Source organism: Talpa occidentalis, unplaced genomic scaffold, assembly GCF_014898055.3.
Source record: "Talpa occidentalis isolate TD23 unplaced genomic scaffold, MPIMG_talOcc4v2.1 talOcc4.16, whole genome shotgun sequence".
Classification (NCBI taxonomy): Eukaryota; Metazoa; Chordata; class Mammalia; order Eulipotyphla; family Talpidae; genus Talpa; species Talpa occidentalis.
In genome coordinates this window covers 7,957,036-7,962,955 of record NW_023601653.1, presented here as the reverse complement: position 1 = coordinate 7,962,955, position 5,920 = coordinate 7,957,036, and the positions used below count along the sequence as shown (strand labels likewise).

The window sequence follows — 5,920 nt, the reverse complement described above, 5'->3', positions numbered from 1 at the left end:
TGTTCCTTATTACTAATTTTGAGAGAAATGCAAATGTAATCCATAATGCGCTATCATCATACACTTGTCAGAACGGCCCATGTCAAGAAGACCAAAATACCCAGGGGCTCACTTTCCATTGCCTTCTCTCATTCAGTTATAAAACTCTGGTTCTCACCAAAAGATGCAGACGTACAGCTGTTTCATCTGACCTAATCCTATTGTACCTCCGACCTTCTACCCAATCACATCACCCGTTCCTTAGGGCTTTGTGTATTTCCTTAGACTAAAGTCATTAATTGTGTCCACATCAAGCTTGACTCTGCTTTTTTTTTTTTTTAAAGATTTATTTATTTATTTATACAAGCACTGGGTACAGTCAGAAGTACGGGAGGGTGAGAGAATTCACCAGAGCCAGAGTGGGGAGCAGAACAGGCAGACTGATGAAGTACACTGCTGAGGGGAGCAGCGGGCTTGGCAGGAGAGGTCTGCACACCATGTGGGACCCTCGCCGGTGGCCAGGGATTGAACCGGTGCTGCAGAGGCTGCAGGCAGCTTCTCAGCCCAGCACTCAACCGCTGTGCCACCAGGGAGGCCCTGACTCTGCTTTTTCTTTGACTTTCATCCATTTCCTTGGTACCAGTTTCTATAAATCTCTCCCAAATTTCTTTCCCATCAGAGATGCCAACTGGGAGTTTACATGGTGTCTGGGTAGAAGCACTGGAGTGCAATGACCATGAAGCCAGACCATGTTTTTTGCATTCACTCTTGTGCCTTCAGTCCCTGGCAGAGTAGTGAGCACACAGTATGGCCTCAGTAAATGCATGCTGAGTAAACTAAATATTTTCCCAGATGTTCTCCTCCTCCATCATCCAGCGGACACTTTCTTATCCTCCAATATTCCAGCTAAGCCTCATCTCTTCTGGAAAGCTTCCCTCACTCCCCCAGATCTGATTTAGACACTTCTCTGAGCTGTCACAGTTACATGCTTGCCTGTGGCATGGTACTTTGCTCAAAGAACATAATAATTTATTTACATGTCTGTCTTGTAGAAGCTCCTTAAAGTCAGGGACAATCTTTTACTTGTCATGTTTGATAAATGAAAGATAAAAAAGAAGGAAGTAGTGTGTGGCCTGGGTCCCTGATCTCACCACATGTTTAATCATTGGCCCTCCAGGTACTCCTTGGACCCTTCTATAAATAGATCTTCAGCTTCTGGAAATATCTGAATATGCAGTAGATACACAGCCATGTCTATGATTTCAAGACTCCATACCAGTATCAGTTATTAAAATAGGGACATAATTTACTTCACATTCACATGGTTCTGGCCTTTTTATTTGGGGGGAGGGGTGGAGTCAGGTGTCAGATGCTACACTCCTGAAGATAGAGCTTCTTGACCTATGCCTGGATGAGCAGTCTGGTCAGTCCTCATTCATGGACAAGGGCTAGTAGTCTTTCCACTGACTCAGCGTCAGAGAAATTTTGCTACTAGATTGCTCTGACCTTGGATCACCAGTGGATCAGGCTCAGAATCTCCTTGTAGACTTCTTCCTGCCTGCGGCGTGGCACTTTGCCTCTGGGAAGGATGACCATCATTTTCTGCACAAAATTCATTAGAAAATGGAGTTATATTCTGTAGCATGGATCCTTGCTGCTTGGGCTCAGAGTACCCTGATGCCAACCACAAGCTATTAACTTTGATTGCTATATGGTCCCCCTCAAGTCCCCAAGGCCATCCCCATTGGGACTCCTGCCTCTTGTTGACCTGCCACAATTATGACTCCAGTTCATCTTGGAAATCCAGCCTTTTCAAGCTGCCCAGAGCCAGGTATAGGTGAGTCCTTGTCTTCTAGTCTAACAGATCTCAGCTGCCTGGAGAGCAAGGGCATGAGACAATATGTTTTCTAAGAGGAGAGGAAACAACTGCCTGCCCTCAATAATTTTGATGTCAGCAATGCCCGATCAGAACGTTTTGACTGGGAGGCCACCAGGTGCTTTATCTCCCTTGTCCCTGGGATAACATTAACACTCTTTCATGTTTCTGGGGAGTGTTGCTTTTTTCTCAACATTTTCTATTGTAGTTGATTGTTTGTTTTTTTTTTTCTCCCATTCCATTCTTGCAACGGACATAAAGAAATGGAAGGGATGAGTGGTTTTGTTGCGGAAATGTGATCCGGTGGTCAAGTTGTACTGTTCTTTTCTACTTTCTGTCTCTGATAATGCATGTGTTCTACCTGCACACTCTGTCCTCTCCTCACCTTGACTTACCCTTTCATCATCTTTCCAATCCATTTTATGCCATTTTACACTACTCTGTTTTACTTCATTACATCCCATTTCAAACCAAAACTTCTTATTGAAGTAACAGTAGAGTATTAGAAAAATCTTGATCTTTGATGTCTGACTTGGTATCAAGCCCGAACTCTACTTTTTATGACTTCTGTGGCGTCATATATCTCAGCTCCATTTTCTTTACTGAAATCCATAGGAGGTTGGTGAGAATTGAATGATGGAAGGCAAATGAAAGGCAATCATGATGTGATGTAATGTATGACGATGTGCTATTATAATGTTGTGCACCTGAACCATATATTATGTTATAAACTAATTTTACCACAATAATAATGGTTGTTAGAGATTGAAAATTCATAGGCACATGTTATGACTATTATGATTGTTATGTGAAAGGCACTATGCTAATCAGTGGGGCAAATCCAAACACTAGAATAGTGGGTCTCTGTCTTCTGGTGCCTCATCATTACTGAAAGGGGATAATGCATTTAACCCTGTTATGGCAAGCTGTACACAGCAAAATGTGTTGAGTCTCATGAGGACCACAAAATATAGTGAAAGGAAATATTATATCTAACATAGAATGTGTGTGTGCCCATGCATGTGTGTGCATGTGTATATGTGTTTGTGTGTTGCAGGGGGTGCTTCATGGAGAAGAGAGATTTTAACCTCACTCAGGAAGTAGATGACATTTTATTAGACAGACAGGAAGTAGCAACAGAATCTTTAGGTAACTTGCTTCTCTTCTCTGAGCCTCAGATTCCCTAAATGTTAAATGGGGAAATAACATCCACCTCATAAACTCAATGAATAATAATAACAGTAAATGTCTAGATAAAACTTACTTTTGCTTGTTCTAAGTGAAGGATATGAATCATTCCATTTAAATTATTACAACTACTTTTTGAGTAGGTATTATTTTAGCTCTAAATTTATGTTTAAGGCAACAAGGACACTGAATGGTTAAATAAAAGTTCGTGGCTATATAGTATTAAGAAGAACTGAGGTGAATATGAAATCCTTACCTTAGGCCTGGGGGCTCCAGGGAACTATGCTCCCTGCCAGAATGGAGGAGATGCAGGTATGACTGGAAATGCCTTTGGATCTCCAGAGTGTGATTATCCTTACACTATTCCCACAAAGCTTGGGCCTTCCCCTATGTGACTTGTGAGGTTCTATTCCAGAGTCTGGTGTGATATGTTAGAAGAAGGAATAACTAATGAGACACTTTTTGCAAAACCTTTTGTAAATGTGCACAGACTTCCTAAATGCTAATTTATAATTAGAAAGCATCCACAAAAGAAGATTCATCATTGCTCCTGAAATAAATGTGAGCAATTCTGTAGCAAAATGGAAAAGGGAAGAAGTAGAATCAATAGCCTCACACTCATTCCAGTTGTAGCTATTCCAGGGTAAGAAAATGGAACATCATGGAGAAGAGAAATGAAAATAAACTCAAGGGAAGATTTTTACTTTGTGTCCAAATACTCACTTTGGTTATTTTCATCTTTTGAACAAGAGAACACTTGTGATGAGTGAGGTTGGGAGTTTACCTGATCAAGAAAGAGCTGCAGGTAATAGAGACAGCACTAGATACTTGCAGCAGTATTTGAAACAGAGCACTGAGCTCTTTCAAAATCTTTAGAAGGGATGGAAGCATAACTGTCAGTGTTGGTCTCCAAGAACACCCCCAACAATAATGTGGAACAAAGGCCCCTATGAAGTCACTTCCTCAGTCACTTTCACCCAGTTGGTGGATCAAGAAGTTCCAACTCTGGAACAATTGGCTCCTGCAAGAAAACAACTAAGCTGTTATCCAGGGTTCAGATAATTAGCTGTGGGTACCAATCCTGGGATTAGGCATGCGTGCATATAAAATTCTGGAGCCCTGCCTTCTTATTTTGACTGCACTTGCTCTCTATGGCTAACCTTGTGGAAGTTATTTATCTCTCCAAGCCTCAGCTTTCCCATCTGTAAAATGTGGATAATTGTTCTACTGTTCAGGTTTTTGTGAGACTTCAATGAGAAAACTTGTGGAAAGATCCCAACAGCACATGACCACAGCTCAACCATTGCTTCCTTCACCTGACAGGCTTTGTGGTTTCAGGTTGGTTGAGCTAATCTCCTAAAACCTCAAATATTCCCTCTGCCTATCAGGAGGCCCATAGTCTCCATCTCCACACAACACTCATAGATTGTTGTGAAGGGAATTGGCTGGAATATCATTCTTTAAACACCCAAACAACCCTGTAGGTATGTCTCTTGTGGATCGCAAATTTCAGAAGACCGTGTCTAAAAGCACACATCTGTTAAGCAGTAATTAATTTGTGCTCATTTTTTTTAAACCCAAGGCATTCCACAAAGGGACTTCTGATGGGCATAAATTAATCAAATTTCCTACATTGAATATAATTAGTTGTCTTAAGTTGAAAAAAAATTAAAGGAAAAGATATTTCAGTTTGCTTGTGTGGCCTCACCTTGGGGTACATGTGTAGTTTCCATGTGGCTTCTATCACTGCACGCACACATACACTCTCTCCTGTGGGAACCTGAGGTCCTTGGAGCTGTGCTCTGATTGACTTGGGGTCTCTTCAGCTGGGTGAAGGGTATCCACTGAGTCATGTGAAGTGTGGAAAGAGGGGTTCCTCAGATAGAGGTTGAAGTGTGGTTACCAAGGTAGGTAATAAGAGTAACCAACAAAAGCAAAAACCAACAAAGTCTGTCTCTTCTAGAACTTTCCATTCAATCTTCATATCGAACCTGTGAGATTGGCACAATGCCATTACCATTTTATAGATGAGAAAATGGAGGTTTAAAGAAGCCCACATTTGCACAGCAAGTTGGGGCCAGAGCTGGGTCCCCTGGCCCTGAAGCCTGTGTTCTTTCCACGGGCTGATGCTCTGGCCACCAGCCTCATGTCCTTCTGCTCTTTCCCTCTGCCTTGATTTCCTCATTCCCTTCCCCTTCATCCCTACATTCAGCCTTTCTCACCAGACAGCTGCCAAGGGTCCAAACTGCTTCACGGCAGAGGCACAGCCCAAGAGGAGACCCTTCGAACTGGCTACAGCTACACGTCCGACAGCTTCCCACAGCGGGCCCGGAAATAATTATTGTCAGTAATTAGAACTAAATTACTCTTGTCAAAACACACCATTGCAGAGTCTCAGATCCCTCTCTCCCAGTTGTCTCTCCCCCTCCTCCTGGCCTAATTGAGATCTGTGTGGTCTCAAGAAATTCCCTCTAAGTTCTGGAGTCCAGGTGCCAGTCACTGCAAACACAGGCCCCATTTGCAGATGTGAGGTGAGGAGCTTGGGTTTCTGAGCCCTGGTTTCTCTGGACAGTGGGAGGAAAGAGGGTGATAATAATAGTGCTTGCTCATGGCAGCTAGACAGAGGAGACAAAAATGCAGCTTGAGGTGTGGTGGGAATTGCAGGAGTCTGTATTCAGGGAAGGCATCCTGCCATTATATAGACCTGTGTCAAGAGGAAAGCTAAAGAATGGGAAGGAAGGAAGGAGAAAAGGAAAAAAGGAAGGGAGAGAGGGAAGAAAGGAGGAAGAACGTTTATTGTTTCCATTCTGATTATAGCAATGACACTAGTCATTTTTACAAAATAGAGAAAAGTACAAAGAAAAAAAAAATCTCAAA

At 42.4% G+C, this 5,920-nt stretch overlaps 1 long non-coding RNA gene across 1 annotated transcript; it reads right to left on the bottom strand.

The window, feature by feature from the left end:
- Nucleotides 1–1,285: 1,285 nt before the first annotated feature.
- On the bottom strand, nt 1,286–3,961 carry LOC119248251 (uncharacterized). The gene is made up of 3 exons (XR_008552334.1): nt 3,767–3,961; nt 3,300–3,461; nt 1,286–1,581 (listed from the first exon to the last, which is right to left on the bottom strand). It is a non-coding gene; the product is annotated as an uncharacterized LOC119248251 (long non-coding RNA).
- Nucleotides 3,962–5,920: the final 1,959 nt, after the last annotated feature.